Source organism: Dasypus novemcinctus, chromosome 13 (genome assembly GCF_030445035.2).
Source record: "Dasypus novemcinctus isolate mDasNov1 chromosome 13, mDasNov1.1.hap2, whole genome shotgun sequence".
Taxonomy (NCBI): Eukaryota; Metazoa; Chordata; class Mammalia; order Cingulata; family Dasypodidae; genus Dasypus; species Dasypus novemcinctus.
In genome coordinates, this window is record NC_080685.1 from 90,261,157 (window position 1) to 90,281,534 (window position 20,378).

Below are 20,378 nucleotides of genomic sequence, written 5' to 3' on the forward strand. Positions count from 1 at the left end.
GTAAGGGAGGATCCTTCTTTGTCTCTTCAAGCTTCTGGTGTTTGCCAGCAACCCCTGGCAACCTTGGCTTGTAGCTGCATCACCCCAGTCTCTGCCTCTGTCTTCACATGGCTGTTGCCTCCCTTATCTGTCTTTTCTCTTCTTCGTATAAGGGCTGCAGTCATACTGGATCAGATGCCTGCCCCACTCCAGTATGACCTCATGTTATCTACTCCACCTGCAGCAACACCATTTCCAAATAGGCTTGCATTCTGAGATTCTGGGGCTTATGGTTTCCATGTATCTTTTGGGGGAGTGAGGAGCACAATTCAGCCCAAAACATTTAGCACATGGCTTCAATCTTCTCTAATTTTCATCTGTAAACTGGGAATTAAATAGTGCTTACCCTGCATGGGGTCGTTAGTATTTTATTAGAAAATGCATATAAGCCCCTTTGCACAGTGCCTAGCAAATAAGATGTGCCCCATAAAAGTGAGCTTTTGTTATTATTTCCCCACCTGCCTTTCCTCATAGTAGCCTCAAGGCCTGCCTTCTCTAAGAATGCCTAATGGCTTTGGTAGATGTCATACAATTTTTCAGCCTTAACACGGTGCCCATTATATGCTAGGAACTATGCGAATTACAGCGAAGAAGAGGAAGTTATGCCCTCAAGAATCTAGCACTCTAGTTAAGGAAGCATACCTGGCATCCATGCATGACAAGAGACCAGTTGGCCCAGGTGAATGCTGTGTGTTTACACACATCAGAATTGGTGTCTGTCTGCAGCCTACCTTTCAGGCCTCCCTTTGGAGCCTATGACCAAGGCAGAGGGCAGGAGCCACTGAGTGTGTAGATGTGGGGACAAAGCCCATTCTTGGACTTGTCATCCTTAGCCATTGGCATCTGACCTTCCTTCCGAAATTGGCTTCTATTTGGGCATTGAGTTATTTTATGTAAAGTACTCTCACATTGTGAGAGCCTTGCAAGTGTTAGCTAATACCATCATCATCAAGATCATCATCAGCTTATCTTCCAGGCTGGGGGGGAAACTGTCAGAGCTGCAGGAACCTTAAAAACAGGCTAGTCTGTTTCTCATACTTTGGTGTGCACCAGAGTCATCTGGAGGACCTCTTAAAACACAGATTGCAGGGCCCTACTCCAGAATTTTTGAGTCAGCAGGTTTGGGGTAGGGCCCAAGAATGTGCATTTCTGACAAGTTCCCTGTGATGCAGATGCTGCTGGTCCACCCCACTTGGAGAACCACTAACCCACTTCCTTCATTTTGCAAGCAGCGGCCTGAGGGGAAATAACTTAGTAAAAGTTTTACTATTAGTTAATTCCACAACAAAAAGGCAAATAATCCAATTTAAAAATGGGCAAAGGGCTTGAATAGACTTTTCCCCAAAGATGATATACGAATAGCCAATAAACACATGAAAAGATGCTCAACACCATTAGCCTTTAGGGAAATGCAAATTACTTCTAGTTAGTTGCAGAGCTGGGCCCCAAACACAGGTCTTCTGACTCCCAGCATGATGTTCTGGTCACCTGTCCTCCTGGAAGTGCCAGCAGCTGGGTGGTACAGGACTCTTGTCCTGCGATTAAAACTGCCCCAACTCTGAAAAGTGAACAAGAGCAGGCACAGCTTGACTGTAGGGGCCAGGAATACAAATCCTGATCCTGCTGCAATTTCTCTTTATGGTGTTTGGTCATTCATACCTTTATTTATTCAGTAACCCTTTGTCAAATACCTACTATGGGAAAAGAGCTGTGCCTGGTGCTATGAGGGGCAACTGGACAAACAGGACAAAGTCTGAGTTCCCATCTGTGCCTGTGCAATCCCTGGACCCTGCCTGTCCTCCAGTGTTCGGAGCCATCCTTAGCTGTTGGGTGCATAGTGAGAAGAGAAATCTCAGATGCTAATCCCTGCTCTACTGTGACTTACCAGATGACCCCAGGGAAATCGTGTTCCTCTCCAGTTTTCAGTTTCTTCACTGGGGATGGGAGAGGGCTTTAGCAAGACTCCTTTCTCAGGCTGTGATTCTGCTACTTTGGAGGTTCTCAAATAGATAGTAATAGCATCTGACTTCATTCCTGCTTTTCATCAGTCAATGAATACATTTCTTTCACCTTTCCTCCTTAATATGAAACATATTGGGAGTGTCATGTTCCCGTCCCTCCATTGGTGTATTATCCACTGAACACTGCCTACTGCAGTGGTAGTTTTTCCCTCATAGTTTTAATTTGTTTTTCTTCTTAGACATCTATTGTTAATTTTTCCATAATGAACCATTAGTGGAGATAGGAAACATATGGTAGAGTTCATGAGTAATCCAACAGTTATAATAATTCTACAGATTTGCCTGAAGATGATGCTTACCAGATTGTATTCATTTGACCAGAATTTTTATATGGCACATAAAAATATTTCTAGTTCTTAAAAAAAGTTATAATTATATCTAAGGTAGATTTTCATTTACTGGGCATAACCACTATCCACATCTATAACAGTGAAGTATACATAAATAGGTCTGAAAACTTGTCTCCTTTAGAAATAAAATTTAAAACTTACAAAGCACCAAGTATAAGAGTTTCTAACTTCAGGATGTGAGAGCAGTTTTGACTATTTTTGATCCCTTAACATTTGATTAAATTCCTGTAATATAATTTGATTCCTGAACCTGACATGATACAATACATTTAAAATTGTGAACTCTATTAAACAGTATGTGCCACTTGCTAAATGGGGGGAAAAGTTAAAATTTGCCTTTATGCCTATAATAATCATTGTTAAAGATTGCATTAAACTATATAAAAATGTAATAACAAGCTAACCTAAAATAGCATATTTTTAAACTTCAAAAATATGCAAAATAACCAAATCATTTTACCATTTCTAAGATGAAAAGATTGGGAAGCAAGGGGAGAAAAATTTCTAAGATTCTTTCTGGTTCTGACACACTAGGATTGTAGGATGGTGCAGGGTTTGAAAACCATGATAAAGAACAGGAGAGTATAGTAGTTTAGCTGGGGGTGGGGACACCACGTTCCCACGCAGGATTGTTGTTGGAAATGGGCTTGGGTATGTTCTTTGAGAGTCCAGTGTAGAACTACATCAGGGGTGGAGATCACAGGGGCAGCTTTCTGTCCAATTTACCAAGAGCTTTCTAATCTTTAGAGTCATTGAATCTTAGAGTTGGAAGGGGGCATCAGAGACCATCTGATCCGACTAGAGCTGCCCCAAATAGGAAGCAGAGTGAGAAGCCTTGCAAGGCATGGGTTAGGCACCTTAGGAAGCGTTTAAGCAGAGGCTGATTGCCTGGAGATTGACATTGATGATCAGCCCTGGAGCCTGCTGCTGGGGCTCAGACACGAGTGTGGCTAGATGGACGCGATTCCATCCTCCTCTCCCACCAGCTCCAAGCTGCCTTTGGCAAAGGTGGGTCCATGGGCAGATGAGCTCTGGGCCTGGGCCTCTGGGAACACTGCTATGGCATCGTGGGGGGCTCTCACTGGCCTGGGCATGCCTTTTCTGGGGGAGCTGACTGTTGTGTCTTCAGATTTCATGTTAGGAGGGGAGGGAGCAGCCTTTGAAAGTGGGACTGATGGTCTGGTCTGAAGGAAAGCCCCTGGGCTTGGGTTCAGGTCACCCAAGGCCTCAACCCAGCTTGAGGCGCCTCCTGCCCTGTCAGTCCTCCTGGCTGGCATTACTGCTTTTATGGCCACATTACCAGATGGGAAGCAGTGCCACAAAAGGCACAAACCCTAGATCATCTACAACCACATTTAGTTTAGGAATGACCTACTGGATGTCACTTAGTTTTACACAGATCATCCTTGCTTATTTTAGTTTTTGTTGGGGTTACAGACAAAAATGCTTTTATATATTTGAAGTCCATATTAGAAGCAGGGAGCTTAGAAGGTGTTCAGGCTCAGAAATAAACTGTCCTAGGCCTGAATATTTGTTGCAGGTGATTGAGAATTGCTTTTAGTTCCCTATAATCACATTCTCTTGTGCTTTTGTATAATAATCCTCTTCAATTTTAATCAGTTTGTGTGTGCGTGTGTCCCATATACTCTATTTAGCCTTAACTAACCTCCCAGAGCCTCAGCCTAGAGCCTTCTTTCTGTATCTCTCTACCCCAGGGCCCAGTAACTGGCTCCCGTAGTATTTTAGGGTATAGCTTAAATAAAGCACCCCAAGCATAGGGTGTACAACCCTGAGCCAGTTCTTTGTGTTCTTTTCCTGTTTGGGGGAGACGATTGTTGTGAGTGTCCTGAGCACAGCTGTTTGCACAGCTGATACCTCCTGGCATCGTGCCAAACTTGTGCCAGCCCCTGCGTATCTCACTGACAAGTTGGGAGAAGTCTGATGCTCTTGGCTTGCCCCACTCAGTGGAGTGTGAATGAGTTTCTCAGCTGGGCTTCTCAGGACACCCCCTTCTGCCTGCCACTCCCACCCATCAAGGGGCAGCCAGGCACCCCCCTGGATTCCTGCTGGCAAGAGTGGGAGGGAGGCTGCCCGAGAGCTTGTGGCAGGCCTCTGCATGGCTTCTTTTCTGCTCTTCCTTCTGAGGGGCTCCAAACTAGCCTCCTGACTGTCTCGCACACCTAGACTCACCATTAGCATTACCTGGCACCTAGTTTTTTCTCTGGCGGCATTAGCTTGTCCATTCCCCACTTGAAAGGCTTAGTGAGTGTCTGTTTTGTTTTTCCGTTCCTTGGGTGGTGGCTTCATCAAAGGGACCTGTGAGTGGGGGCCGTCTGCAGGTACCTCACCTACTTCCATATCAGCCACCCGGAGCTCCTTCATTTTTTTGGCTGACATTTAATCCAGCAGGTGAGCGCCTGTTGGTGGAAGGGGCTCAAGCACCTGGGAGCTACATCTGGAACAATAGAGCCAGGTTGGGTTGCCCGCCCTCACCCTCCTGACCTGGGGAAATCCTCTAAGCTGACCTAATTACCTGCAATGAGAGAAAGCCAACAGTCTTAGCAGATGTGGGACTGAGGAGGGAGGGAATCCTTGGAGACAGGTAGGGTGAACCACTCTGGAGTTAACCCTTTGGTTGCTGCCTCCTTAGGAAGAGTGTTTTCTTTCACTTTGCTATCCTTGTGAGAGTCAAGTGCTTTGGATTTCTTCCGGGCTGGTCAGCCCTCGGGGATACAAGGAATCACAATCCCAGCTTAGCATAGATTTGCCTGACCTGAGCATATTTCTGCCTCTCTCTCAGTGCTAATCATCAAGAGATGCCTGGCCACAGAGAGGAAAAAATGAATAGACAAACAGAAAATCTTAGAAGTGAGAGGCCAAGGGGAAAGAACCGCTGTGGGCTGTGTAGAGAGAGCTTGACAGATAGAGCCAGTCCTGATGGCCAAGTGAGCAAAAAGTGCCAAGCAGAGCTGCAGAAGGGTGTGTGCATGCATCTGTGTGCGTTTGTGCGCGTTTGCATGCATGCAGGCTCTCTTGCACGTGGAAGGATAGGAGTGTACAGAGGCTCTGGTTGAAGCAGGCCTCCCAAACAGGGTTGAGGGAATGTAAAGTGCTCAGTGCTGGGCACAAGGTGTGACCTCAATAAATGCCAGTTTTTGTGACCATTATTTTTATTTCCATGCCTTTTTAAAATTTATTTCTTAATGTATCTGACACCTCATATTTTAATAACTCATGCCTTACCGCTAACGTCTTTTCTTGATCTCTTTTTGAGTTGCAATATGAGAACTGCAGAATTGTCGTTGTTGATCTGGAATTGGTCATGTTCTGGACCTTCTGGATAAAATGTATTGTGCTGCCTAACTTTGTCTTCCTATGTGGTCCAAGACTCCAATAGGCCCAGCTTATCCTCCCCAAAATGCTGATTACCTTTATTTTTTTACTGCTAAGCTGAGGAACAGGCACCAGCTCAACTGCAAGTCCATGCCTTCAGTGGTGGTGAGGCCTAATTCCACGGCCGTGCTCCTGAATGTGTGACCTTGTCAAAGCTAGTTGCCTCTCTGAATCTGGCTGGAGGAGGGCCTGACTGCATTGTGGGGGGGAGGGTATGAAAATGTCTAGTGGACGTTCACCAAGGTAGAGGCTGGAATGATCCTCTAGTATGTACCTAATGATTACCTTTTACCTATAAGATCACCCCTCCACATTTTATGCACTGGGCTCAGTACGCAGGTGCAGCCTCTTTCTCAAAATAGCCCCTTTAGCCCACCCACCTTGGGCCAGGGGTCTTGGCCACTTCTCGGTCTTATCATTCTATTTCTCATGCTTGCTCTGTCATCAGTCAGCCCTGTGTTTTCTTAGAAGTTGGATGGCTCTACTGTGGTCATCCTGAGCTGAGAAAGCCAAAACAGAAGCAATTGCCTGCCCCGGGCCCTGCCTGCTTCTGGGCTGTACTGTCCCCTCCTTATGTGCCTTCTTCTCCCCAATACCAGCCACTGGGGGCCAGTTGTGAGAACACAGGAGCTCTCAAAGTTCTCTGGCCCTGCTGTGGAGATGACACTTGGAATTTTCTTGGGTGCCCCAAGCTACAGCTGGCTTTAAGGGGGTCGTCTATGGGTGGATAGAGCAGCAGGGGTGGTTAATGACCAGAGAGTGCTGGCAGAGAGGCTGGGGAGGGGCTGGGGACTGGGACGGGGCCCCGTGATTCTTCCTGGACTGCTCTTTGGTTTCAGAGTTGCCTTTTTTCAGGCAAGATCAGAACTGGTGGGGGGTGGGGCAAGAAATGGTGGCAGTGAAGGGGGCACTGGGAGCTTTGGGGAGGCAGGAAAAGCAGTGTCCATGATCAATAATTTATTCTTGGATCCCATGCAGGAGGGTATTGCCATGGTAACAGGCCGGCTCCCAGTGGTTGGTCTGGCGATTGTCTCTCAGAGCCACTGCTTCTTACTTGGTTGCTTTCTCCCCCATTCTCCCTTCCTTGCTTTCTCTCTGCCACTTCCCTTCCTTTTCATTTTTCTTGTGTGTCTCAGGAGGCTCTTTGTGGAGTGGAGTCTGTCTGTGCCTGGGAGGACACCACTCTGCTTGCTCACTGGAGGGACTCAGGGACTCACAACAGCTGTAGCAGCTCCCTCTCTACTCCTGAGTGACCGTCTTAGTTTGACAGAGCTGCTGTGACAAATCCTGCACAATGTTTGGCTTAACAATAGGAATTTATTGGCTCATGGTCGTGGAGGCCAGAAGTCTCAAATCAGGGTGTTTGCAACACTGTACTTTCTTTTTTTTTTTTTAATTTTTAAAATTTTATTTATTTATTTATTTATTTATTTATTTATTTATTTATTTCTCTTCCCCCCCCCACCCCGGTTGTCTGTTCTCTGTGTCTATTTGCTGCATCTTCTCTGTCCACTTCTGTCTTTCAAAGCCTGTGGTATCTGATGCTGGCTCGCTGTGACCTTGGTGTTCCCTGACTGCATCTCTGCCTCTGTCCCAGGGTGGTGTCCTTGGTCTCCTCCTGTGGCTTTCTCTGACTTCCGACCTCGACATCTTCTGCTTCTTCTGGCTTCTGCTGGCTGACTGCAGCTGAGTTTCCTCTCTTCAGGGTCTCCAGTCATTTGGATTAAGGCCCTCCCTGATTCAATTTGGCTGCACCTTAACCAAAATAACGTCCTCCAGAGGTCCTGTTTATGATGGGTTCACACCCACAGGAGTGTGGATTAAGGTGAAGCATGTGTCTTTTCTTGGGGGGCATGATTCAGTCTACCACAGTGGTCCCAGGGTCAGAGGTCATCTCTGACTTTCTAATCGCCGGGCCTCTTGCCTCTGCACAAGCTCACAGAGAGCTGCTCCTTTAACAAGTTGAATGGGTTGACGTCCCGCCACATTCTGTTCACTGGGCCAGGTGCCTCTGCCCAGAGAGAGCCCCTCAAGCACAGCAGCCGGCCTTCCCCTGCCTTAGCCCCCCAGGCGGGTCACCCTCCCGCCTGCCCGCTGTTGGCTACAGCAGGTGTGCCTCAGTGGACGGGGAGATGCCAGGAGCAGGCAGCTAACGAGAAGTCTGTGAGCACCACCATCCCGTCAGCTCCAGGCCTGGGATTGTTATCATCCTCAGTGTCACACAGTAGGTGCCCAATAAATACTTTTGCTATGCTGTGGAATAAATGAAAGAGGAGTCTGAAGGAGGACTCCGACAAAGACTGAGTCAGGAGCAGTCCCTGCCTCTTGGGTCTTTCGAAGATAATTCCCAGAGCTGGGGTCTTGGATCCAACAATTGTACTGAGATTCAGCAGTTCAGACCGTTGAATTTTTAAAGTTATTTTTCATGTACATTAAAATCTACTGCTCCTCTGATTCACTGGCTGTCACAACTAATAAGGGATCTGGGCCTGTAATAACTGTTTAAGACTTAATGTTATTAGTCTTGTAATTGCTGCTGAGGGTCTCCTCTCACCTCTCAGTTTATAAATCCTCACTCACAAAGATTAGGAAAACATACCCCTAAGCTGGAGGCTGCACAGGGCTGGGTGGCTGGAGACCAGCCTCAGCTGCTGGCCTGCTGTGCTAGTTTCCTGATAAAGCTTCGAGCTGGGGATGCAGATATGCCTGGGGAGCATCTGTGAGCATCCGTGGAGAGCTGGGGAAGGAAGGGAGGGGTGCCTGTGGAGGACTGTGGCGCGGTTGACAAGCAGCTGCTCGTAGAGAGCAGCACCTCGTCTCCAGGGATGGTACCCTGCCCCCTCCCCAGTCCCCAGCTGACTGCCCTGCTCGCCCTGGAGAGTGAGCAGCGATGCTGTAATCAGTTGGTGTGATGCTGCAGGCGGGATTAGAGTGGACAAGAAAACCAGCTGTATTAGAAATGTCCTCGGCAGGCTTTATCTCGAGGAAACGTTCCCACCTCTCCCCACGGGGGATCTTTTCCCACACATGGCTGGCTCTGGTCCTCATCAAAAAGCATTTATTATGGGTTTGATTGTTTGGGTGAGGTGGAGGGAGTTGACAGCCAGGGCTCACGGCTGTTTATCACTGTCTGGGTGCTGCTCACCTTGCACCGCCCTCTCCTCTCTGCCAGTTTGTGAGGGTCTGGACACTGCTGCCTATGAGAGCTGCCAACCAGCACCAGCAGCCACTGGCCTCTCCAGACCCTTCTTCTAGAAGGATTTAGGAAAAACTCAGCCTCCTTTTTTTTTTTTTTTAACATCTTGATAAAATACACATCACATAAACATGACCATTTTAAGCATTTTAAAGTGTGCAAGTCACCTGCATTCATTGCATACATAACGTTGTACAACCATCACCATTACCTAGTTCCAAAGGATTTTCATCACTCCAAAAGGAAACCGTGTCCCCAGTATGCAATAACTCCTCATTCCTTCCCCCGCCCCCTGGCAACCATGCTGTCTCTATGGATTTGCCTATTCTGGACATTTCATGTAAATAGAATCATACAGTGTGCAGCCTTTTGTGTCTGGCTTCTTTCACTTAGCATGATGGTTTCAAGGTTCATTCATTGGTGTAACAGGTGTCAGTATTTCATTCCTTTTTTATGGCAGAATGATGTCATTGTATGGATGTGCCACAATTTGTTTATCATCTGTTAATGGCCATTTGGGTTGTTTCCACCTTTTGGCTCTCGTGAATAATGCTGTTACGAACAATCATGTACAAAATTTTATTTGAACACCTGTTTTCGGTTCTTTTGGGTATCTCCCCAGGAGTGGAATTTCTAGGTCATGTGGTAGGTAATTCTATGTTTAACCTACTGAGGAGCCCAAACCTCTTGAAAAACTCTGCCCATTTCTTTACATGTGCCAGCCTGTTCCTTCGAGAGAGGGGACAGCCTGTTCCCTGTGCCCACTCCAGGTTATGACCCTTGGCAGCCACTCTTGGAAAGTTCCCTGTTGCTAGACAGTGACATGGATGAACACTGCCAGGGAATCCAGCAGTGACAGTGGAGTGATTTCTAGTTGTTTTTAGTGGTATTACCAGATCTTATTCACCCACACATGTGCTGTCCTTCAAAGCCACATCATTTGGGAACTGCTAGTTGTTCCTGAAAGGAAGCCAATATTCAAAACCTAATCTCACACTCCCTAGGAATGGCCTTCAGAGCCTCTTGACTGCTGTTCGCTTTGCTTTAGATACTAAAAGTACTCCCTATTGCATCACCCACCATCTTTACCATTCTTGACACTCGTTTTCAATTTAAGGGGGAAAAACCCAAATCTACCGTAATAGTATAAAAATTTGCCACCATAAAGGTCCTTCAAAAGAATGTGCTGTAGGTTTTGAAAGCAGTTCCAAAAAAGAAGCTTTGGAAATGTTCTAAGCACTGCATGTTTTTGGGATATGCATGTAGCCTCCTGCCGGGTCTTCTTTGAAGGAGACAGCCCTCATATGAATATATAAATTCAAATGTTTGTTTAAAAGGTGAGTCAGTAGTCTCCATAGGCATATAATAAAAACATATTGATGGTTATTGAATTATATACACTTCTAGGAAATTTAAGAAAGATGCATGCATTTTAGGAATATATAGCCTGGGGTGTGGTGGGGTGGTTAACACAAAATAGTACTGCCCAACTGCTGGAGAGGAGAGGGGTCAGGGGAGCACCCAAAGGCTTAGAACAAGCATCTCCCCATCTTGACAGGGGCAGCGTCTCTCTTTTGAGTTATTCCAGCCACTGTCAGTCTGGCAAGGAAGGAGATCACATACAGAACATGACTATTTTCACTGTTCTGCGTTTTTCGGGGCCATGTGAGAAGGGAGGCTGATAAGAAGTACAGGTGACCTGGTACCTTGATGAGTTAAGTTTTAAAAATCTAAAAATGTGGAATGCATGTGGAAGTCTCTTCCTGTAGCCTGGACCCCTGGGGCTTCCTTTTATAGGTTAAATATTTTAGCTTTGGAAGTCTGGCAAAGAAGCTTTGGGCAAAGCACCTAAACCCCTGTTCTGGGTATGCCTGACCTACTGGGTAGTGGTTGTTTTTCCTTCTGGTTCATGAAGCTAAAGTCAGCAGCCAAGGGGTAGAACTGGGAAGACTTGGGAGTGGCCTGGAGGGAAGGTCAGAGAAGTGTAGTCTGGTTCTTACACAGTTTCAGGGAGAGTTCGGAGGCTGGTGACACTGCCCCCATTTTACATCCAGGCCTTAAAGGTGGATGACAAGGTTAGCAGAGTTTCAGAACTGAGAATAGCTCCCCACTCCACTGCAGTGCCACGGTAACCACCTCATTCCAAGGTTTGAAGAATATCGCCCTCCAGGGAAATAGCACTTCTGAAAACCGCTCCATGTCTTTGTCTCATTTAGCCCAGCAGTCATTTATTTTGGGCTGGGTATTGATGTACTTGAAAGCAAAGCAAGAAAGAATGCTTTAGTGATTTAGAGACTCGAGAGAGTTACTCATCCTGGGGGTGTTTGGGTAAGTCATCAGTCTCCAGATCTCATGATTGGAATCAGAACTGTCATTTTTTAAAATGTATATCAAACTTTAAAAAGGTCAGATGAAGTGAAAAAGGAGATAAACAAGGTAGAGAGAAGCTAAGGAAGAGAAGGGTCTTGAGCCTAGATTTGACCAGACAGAAGAGCAAGGCTGTGCCATACCTTAACTCACCGCAAAGTCTTTTGTTACAATTTTTTAACAGCTTTATTGAGATAATTCACATACCATAAAATTCACCCATTTAGAGTGTACAATTCAATGACTTTTAGTATAATCACAGTTGTGTATGCATCACCACAATCAATTTTAGAACATTTTTATTACCCCCTAAATGACACTGCACTCCTTTAGCCATCACCTCTCAATGCTCATCATCCGGTCCTAAGCAACCATTAATATATTTTCTGTCTCTGTAGATTTTCCTATTCTGAACTTTTCATTTAAATGAAATCATACAATATGTAGTCCTTTGTGTTTGGCTTCTTTCACTTAGAATAATGCTTTCAAGTTCATCCATGTCATAGCATGTATCAGAGCTTCATTCATTTATATAGGAGAATAATATTCCATTGAATGAGCATACTGCATTTTGTTTTTCCATTCATCCACTGATGGACATTTGGGTTGTTTCTACTTTGGGGCTGTTATGAATAATGATGCTATAAATATTTGTGAACAAGTTCTTGTTCATTTGGATATATACCTTGGAATGAACTACTTGAGGAACTGCTGGACTGTTTTCCAAAGTAGCTGCACCATTTTCCTACCAGCAGTACATGAGGGTTCTGATTTCTCCTCATCCTTGCTAATACTTGTTATTATCTGACTTTTTGATTGTGACCATCCTAGTTGGTGTGAAGTGGTACCTTACTCTGGTTTTGATTCGTTTTATTCTGAAATAATTTTCACTAAGGTGTAATTTATATATGGTAAAGCACACATACATTAAGTGTACAGCTTGATGGGTTTTTTACATGTCTATATCCATGAAACAACTACCAGACAAAGATATAGAACATTATCAGACCCAAAAGACTCCTCTGTGTCCCTGCCTGGTCAGTAGCTCCCCAAAGGTAAATCTTTTCTTTTTTTTTTTAAAGATTTAAAAATTTTTTGTACTTTATTTTTCTCCCCTTCTCCCCCTCCCCCGCCCCAGTTGTCCATTCTCTGTGTCCATTTGCTACGTGTTCTTCTTTGTCCGCTTCTGTTGTTGTCAGCAGCACGGGAAGCTGTGTCTCTTTGTTGTTGCGTCATCTTGCTACATCAGCTCTCCGTGTGTGCGGCACCATTCTTGGGCAGGCTGCACTTACTTTCGCCCTGGGCGGCTCTCCTTACGGGGCGCACTCCTTGAGCGTGGGGCTCCCCTAGGCAGGGGGCGCCCCTGCGTGGCAGGGTACTCCTTGCACGCATCAGCACTGCATTTAGGCCAGCTGCACATGGGTCAAGGAGGCCCAGGGTTTGAACCATGGACCTCCCATGTGGTAGGCGGATGCCCTATCCACTGGGCCAAATCCACTTCCCAAAAGTAAATCTTTTTTGACCTCTGTCACCATAACCTGTTCTGACGTTTATATAAATGGAACCATATAGTATGTTTACTTTTGTATCTGACTTTCTTTGTTCATCATTGGTTATGTGAGGTTCATTCGTATTGTTGTATATGTTAATAGTTCGTTATTTTTTGTTGCTATGTAGTATTTTATTGTATACAAATATCACAACTTATTCATTCAACCATTGTTGGATGCTTGTGTTATTTCCAGTTTTGACTATTATGATTAAAGCTTCTGTATTCATTCTTGAACATTTTTTGTGTGTGTGGGCATAAGCCCTAATTTCTACTGGGTGAATACCCAAAAGTGGAATTGCTGGCTCATTGAATGTAATTCTATTCAGCTTTAGTAGAAACTGAACTGCGAAACAATTTTCCAAAATGATTGTACCAAGTTCTCTTCTACCAGCAGTGTGCCACATCCTTGCCAACATTTGGTAATGCCAAGTCTTTTGTCAAATTTTAGCCTTTCTCATAGAGGACTCCCAAATTCTGAGTCAAACTCTGCTGGCTTTTTCAGGGGCAGGAGAAGCAGCCCCATCTTTGCCCAGATGGTCTTTCCTCTGGCACCGCGTTGGAGAGTACTCCTTGCTCCCTTCCCCATCAACAGCAGCCAGGGTCTTGCTCAGCTTTGGAGGTGAAGATCTTGCAGGATGTCCAGCCAATCTGAGAGAACATTGGGTTTGGAATATGTGCCTGTATGTGTGGAAGCGGGGGTAGGGAGGGGGTGGTGGTCATCAAGGTTGCTTGAGAGAAATTACTGACTGAATTCAGTCTTGGCTGCAGGCTCCAGCCATCTGAGGTGCAGGGTGAATGGGGCTCTCAGAGCAGGGAGAGGTCAGTTTTTAGGGAAGCATGCCTCATTAGAATGAAGAAAATGGCAGAGCTGTCCTCATTTGACCCTGGGCATTTGTTCCCAGAGGAGTCTCCTTCAGACACAATGAGAGTCTGAGTTCAGAGAAGTTCAGCAGCATTTCCTGCCTCGCAGCACACCAGGGCTGGAGACTCTCAGGTCTTTGGTGCACACGGGCCCAGCTCTAAAGCACCCAAGGCAGTGCCTGCTCAGTTAACCCCCTTTTTCCATTTTCTGGGCAGCTAAACTCAAGCCATAAAGTTTAGTAAGTATTGACTGTGGACCTCTGTGTTTAAGACATTGGACCAGGCACCTTGGGAGCTACAAAGGACAGAATGAACTCCCTGAATGTAAGTTATGCATCACCTTGTAGGGGAGGAAATATTTGCATATGTCATTGCAAAGAAAGTGGAATGGGAGCTGTGCATAGTGAGTATACGTAATGGGCTTTGGGAGCCAGGGGCAGAGAGCACCCAGCCAAAGGACTGAAATGGCTTCTTGGAGGAGGGGCCCTCGGCCTTGAGCCTGGAGGATGAGTAAGATTTTGTTAATCAGAGACGGGGTAAAGGAATTCTAGGCAAAGAAACAGAGGTGTGGAGGTGGGCATTTGGAGAAAAGCAAGTGTAATCAGAGGACCACATGCTAACAGGGAGGCCCCTGGATTTTATTCTGCAGAAGCAAGGAGCTGCTGCAAGGCACACATGTGGAGGACTCACTCGGGGGATACTGGAGAGTATTCTGCTAACAGCAGAGAAACCATGGGGCTGCCACCCTCTCCTGCTTCTGCTTCCACACACACGCATACACACGTACAGGAATCGGGACAAACGCACACATAAAGACCGACAGGCCCACACGTTCAATGCACATCCATGTATTGGAACTCATTGGTACACACACAATGACAAAAAGCCTGTAAACCCAAGAAGACACGCATTCAAGCCCAAACAATGTCCTGTGACAGTAGTACACACAGCAAGACAGCCCTACACACTGACACACTAAGGTACACACATACAACAAGACAGACATATGGGACTGACATACACATATGCCCACTGAGCCAGACATAATTAGATATCGCCATCTTAGACATAAATACACACCGAGGCACTTGCACACACCAGGGTACTCTTACACACACAGCCAAGCAGAGCCTGCTCACACTCACTGGGGCATATACATGGGGGCTGAAAATCCCTCCCCAGAGACAGACGCACACAGCTTCTCATAGCCTCACAAGCACATGCTCACACACAGGCACACCCACTGACACACCTACTCAGCAGAGCCTCGCCAAAGCAGCCACGAGCGGATTCAGGCCATGGGCCTGCCCGCGCTCTCCTCACACGTGTGCCCCTCCGCACGCGTGTGCCCCTCCGCACACACATGCGCTCCTCACAGGCTCACTGCTGAATGACTTGCTGCTCCGTGGCTGCTTCTAACCCTGTGTAATCCTGGGCTCTCAGCACTGGACAGACCCTCAGAGGGGGTCCTAGCCCACCTCCCACTCAGTTCTGGCATTTGTACTGCTCCTCCCACCGAAGTTACCCAGCTTCTGCTTAAATACTGCAGAGAAAATACTCCATGACAAGTTTCCTGTTGCAATGGAATTCACTCTCCCTCCGTGGAGTGAGGATGGTGCACCTGCAGATGAGAATGGCCCTTTGCTGCAGTACTCACAGTCAGATAACAAACATGGTTTGAGCACTTCTGGCCTGCTCGTCCCCGTCCTGATCCCTCAGTTCCCGTGGGCTGTCTCTTGCAGGACCACTCTCCCTTCCACCATCCGTGAGCATTATCTCACTGACCTGCTCTAGGGTGGAAGAGTGGGTGGGCTGGATTTCGCATACCAGTCACCTCCAGAGAGGGGCTGCGGGTGCAGAGGAGTGACCCTGTGGGGTGGGGGAGGGTAGGAGCGTGGCTTGGCCACCTTGCCTCGGTCGGGGTGGCGACCTCCCTCGGCTCCCAGCTGTTCCAGCCATCCTGTATTGGCACCGGTATCCTCTGTGAATGTGACACAGGCCCAGCGGCTCTCTTCTGCCCACCCCCACAGCCCTCCCCACGCCCTGTCCTCCTCCGGGCTGAGAAAGGAACTGCTCTGCGCATCTGAGAGACAGCGCTGGTGCGGCTGCCTCTGGGAGGGGAAAGTCAAGGGCCCTCCAAAGCAGTGGCTTCCACCTGAGAGTGAGCACAGAGTGGAGCTGGCCACCCGCAGGGGTCATCTGGATGCCTGCCTGGTTTTCTCAGTCTTCCCTCCTCCTGTTCCTCTCCACATGGGCTATATCCCCGTCTTTGCATTAAACCCTCCCTACCCTGCCGGCCTGGAAGAGGCGGCTCCTGCTGCCTGGGTAGGACTCTGCCCCATCCCCACCTGGGCCGCCCCCCCCCTTCTTCTCCCCATTCTGTGTGCACTGTGGCTCTGAATCTCAGGGCCAGCACCTCCCCTTTCTCCGCTGTCCTTCCCAGGCTCTTGCAAACTCCATTAGCCCAGTGGTCATCACAGGCAAGAGAAATAGCTCAGCAGCAGCCCCTGGAGAAAGGCCAGGCTGGGGATAGGGGGTAGAGCTGCAGAGAGCCACGGCCTGGGGCTGAGGCTGACTTGCAGCTCAATATGGGCGCACAGTGGGACGTGATGGTCAGAGGCAAGGCAAGGTGAGACCTCCCCGCAGGGAGGGCAGCGGCCGGGACCAGGGGCTACTAGCCCTGAGCTCTGTGCTGGGGAATGACGCTCTGCTGTGGGTACCATCCAAGGGGAAAAAAAGGTTTCCCTGCTAATGAAAGCAATTTATGTTCTTTGTAGAAAATTTAGAAAATACAAGTATGCACAAAGGAAAAAATATAAATTAGCTATAATTTCACTACCCAAAGATAGCCATTCTGACCCTATTTTAGTAATCTACTTTTTTGCACCGAACATTCCATTTTATTAAAATATTCAACCTATTTCATCATTCTAATACTATATAATATTTCATTGTTTATGATGGTTGTAGCAGTTTGATATTGTTTATGAATTCCAAAAATAGATACTGGATTATATTTGTAAACTGGTCTGTTCCTCTGGGCATATTGGGTTTTGTTGGATTCAGAGGTTTCACTTTTACTTGATTAAATAATGAATGGGGTTTTGATTGGGTCACATCAGTAGGACGTTGAGTCCCCGCCCCCTTGGTGGGTCCCCTTGATGGGCGAGGACTTACAGAGAAACTGGACCACAGAGAAGGGAGGTCGGGGTTTTGATCCTGGAGCTCGGAAAGTAAACACACAGAGAAGCAGATACGTGAGGAAGAAGTCTCCAGTAAACACAGGCAGAGGCCTCAGGAAGAGAGACGAGCCGTTTGCTTGATAGTCTACAGCTGGCCTTGTGGAGAAAGCAGAGCAGCTGAGCCCGAAGAGAAACCAGCCCCAGGAAGAGAGGAGCCCAGGAAGCGTGAACCCTGGCAGGTGTTGGCAGCCATCTCACTCCAACACGTAACAGGCTTTGGTGAGGGAAGTAACTACGCTTTCTGGCCTGGTATGTGTAAGCCCCTACCCCAAATAAATACCCTTTATAAAAACCAACCGATTTCTGGTATTTTGCATCAGCACCCCTTTGGCTGACTAATACAATAGTAATGGTAATACAAGCTAATTTTTTTTTTTAGCATTTATTGTATGTATCAGACACAGTCATTCATTGAATCTTTGTAATGTGAGATTAGTACTATTAGTATCCTGAATATACATATAAGGAAACTGAGGCACAGAGAGGCTAAGTAACTTGTTCAAGGTCACACAATGGCAATGCCACATTATTTTGGGTTGAATTTTGTTCCCTGAAAATAGATGTCCCTCGGACTGTGAACTTATTTGGAAACAGGGTCACTACAGATGGAATTCAGTGGGTGAAGATTAGGTCGCCCTGAAGCAGGAGTGGCCCTTAGTCCAGTATGGCCGGGGTCCTTATGAGAAGGAGAGAATGGACACAGGCAGGGGGAGACTTCAGGGAGAATGTAGGACAACCGAAGCGGAGGTGGAAGCCCGAGAAGCGCCAGCAGGCCCCCAGAAGCTGGGAGGGGCAGGGGAGGACTACACCTTACAGATTCCGCAGGAGTGCCTGTCTGTTGCCTCACGCCCTGCCCTCCGGCCTGTCGAGCTTTGTTGGGGAGTCCCTAGGAGACCGAACCCAGGTCATGCGACTGCAGAACGCTGGTGGCTTCCCCGCCCTGCTGCCTGTCAAACCAGGCACCGGCCTAGTTTATCAGCCCCTATGATGGCTCTTTAGGTTGTTTCTAATTTATTTTTTACCATTATGAGCAATATTCTGATGAGCATTTGTGTGACTAAATATTCTAATTATCCTTCATATCCTTCAGATACACTCCCAGAAATGGGATTTATAAGGAGCATAAACATTTTTAAGACCTTTCAATCCGATCTCCACATCTCTCTCCAGAAGGGTATGTTTAAGGTTCACTCCCACAGCAGGCCAGGAGGGTTGGGCCTCACACATTGAGAGAAACCCTGAGCCCCTGTGTGCTGGGGTGAATGGAAAGTTTCCCGCGAGGGCTGCTGGGGGTTGGAGATTTTATATTCAGCCTGCAGGGCACGCGGGGATGAGGGCACACTCTTGGCTGTGATCGGACAGTGGTGGGCCGTGCAGTGGAAGAGAGAGGCTTGTCCTGAGGCCCCAGAGCACAAGTGCACCAGTGGGCCGACGTTTCGGAGAGCGATTGTCCTGCGCAGGGCCAGCTCATGGCCTTGGACGGGCAGGGTGGGTGTTGAGTAAATGTTACGTGCCCCGCTGCTGTCCCCGGCCTGGGCTCATGTGGGGGCTTGTGTGCGGGGGAGGCCCAGTACCACCCACGCCACGCTGTGCATGACGTCTTGGGATCCTGTCTAGGGGCTCTGCTCCCCATCCCACCACCGCCGCCCCGGGGAGCCTGGCCCGGCCTGGTACCTCTCTCCGTCTTTCCCTCAGGGCCAAGGAGCACAGCATGGCTTGTGTCATGAGCCACACAACTCCTCCATTATGCATGAGGGGGACCCAGCGGTGAGTGAGCGAGCCAGCCAGGGCAGAGGGACGGGACAAGTGGTTATTAATAAACGAGTGTATTGTGTGGATTCCATTCACTGCACTCTCGGAGGACGTGGTGGGCTTGAGATAATAAAGCCCTGTTTATGCCACAGAGGCCTCGGGAGGTGGCGGGAGGGGGTGGCAAGGAGCAGGGAAATCAGCAGTTATTTTGATTCCACCGGGCAGGGCTGCAGTGTTTGCTCTGGGGCCAGCACCCGGGGGGAAGGTCTAGCCGGGCGTTGGCTCAGGCCGCAGTCTGCTGCTGCTGTGGCCCGGGCCTGAGAAATGCTCCGTTTTCCATCCTGCTCTGTCCCCATGGTGGGAGACTGAGGAGACCCTGGATGAATCACACCATGACTCCTTTCAGAGCGAGGTAGCAGGTGAACTCTACCCTACCTGCTTCCAGGTGAGTCCTTCCGCTGTGGTCCTGAAAGGCTCGAGTGGTGTGTGTGAGGATGGTGCATAGTTCCCTGGGGCACTAGAAATGTGTTTGTGGACAAGGGCAGGTGGAGGCTTCCCAGCCCACAGTAGAGTGGTTTGGTGGTAGAATCTAGAATATGAAGCAGGCAAGCTAGAAGGGATAGAGGGGATGATAATTGTCTCACATTCTCAGTGAGCTGAAAATTTTAGGAGACAAGAAACAAGGCTGCAAAATCCTAGTTGTGGGCAGGCAGGGGAGCTGTGGTCTGAGGAATGAGGGGTGGCTGGGGAAGTGAGATGCTGAAGAGCTTTTGGATAGAGAATTCAGCATTGTGTGTCTACTTGCAAAGCCCACGTTAGTGCCGCAGCCTGACCCTCGCCTGGGTTGGTCTTCTCTGCGCCTCTTCCTTTCTGTCCTTCAGCCCTTTGCTTGGGCTCCACCACCCCAAAGCAGCCCTCTCCCTCCAGCCGAGCCTGCCCTGCTCAGTCTGGGACCAAGAATGGAGAAGCTGGTGGTTGGGAAGAAGGTCCAATGGTCCATTTTGCTGTCTGCTGCTTGTGGGGCTGGAGAACAGGTCCTGGTTCAGGTGCTGAAGGGTGAGGCCAGAACCCGGAAAGACCTGGGTGGCCCTGCTCCTCAGGAGCAGGTGGTGCTCCTTGGACCCTGCACGTGGCTCTGGCCCGGAGCTGCCTTGAGTTAGGACACCCTTTTGCCTGCGACAGCTGAGGAGGGTGTGCTGGTTTGGGGGTGAGTTGGGTGGGATAGGGAGGCGGGGGGAGGGGACAATTTGTCCTGCCCTCCTTGAGGGTGCAGGGCTGCTGAGGCCTGGCCTTGGCCCAGTGACTTTAAAATGTGTTTGGATAGAAGATTCCATATCTCTCTTTTCTCTCAGGAAGTTTTGAGGCTGCATTAGAGCCAAAATAGGCTGATTCCAGGTTATAGAAGGAACTTGGCTCAGGTAGAAGGTGGTGGCCTCGCCACAGGCAGGACAGAACTCCCCCGGGGCAGGGGTCAGAACTCAACTTTGCAGGGTGCTCCCTGCACTCCATGCTCACAGCCACGCAGGTGCCCCTGAGGAGGGTCTGCAGAGAACGGCAGCTCCCAGGGCTCCACACTTCCTGTCGACACCTGGACACTCGCTTCCC

At 48.2% G+C, this 20,378-nt stretch overlaps 1 protein-coding gene across 25 annotated transcripts in view; it reads left to right on the top strand.

The window, feature by feature from the left end:
• Positions 1 to 20,378, top strand: part of NFASC (neurofascin) — a 197,916-nt gene that overhangs the window by 14,796 nt on the left and 162,742 nt on the right. For 2 of the 25 annotated variants that reach the window (XM_058275062.1, XM_058275065.2), the window contains exon 1: positions 18,933 to 19,218. The exons of 21 other annotated variants lie outside the window; for them this stretch is intronic. The gene's annotated coding sequence lies outside the window, so the exon portion shown is untranslated. Of the gene's footprint in view, positions 1 to 18,932; positions 19,219 to 20,378 lie in introns of those variants that run through there. 2 more of the 25 variants (XM_058275043.1, XM_058275068.2) reach the window with 1 other exon arrangement.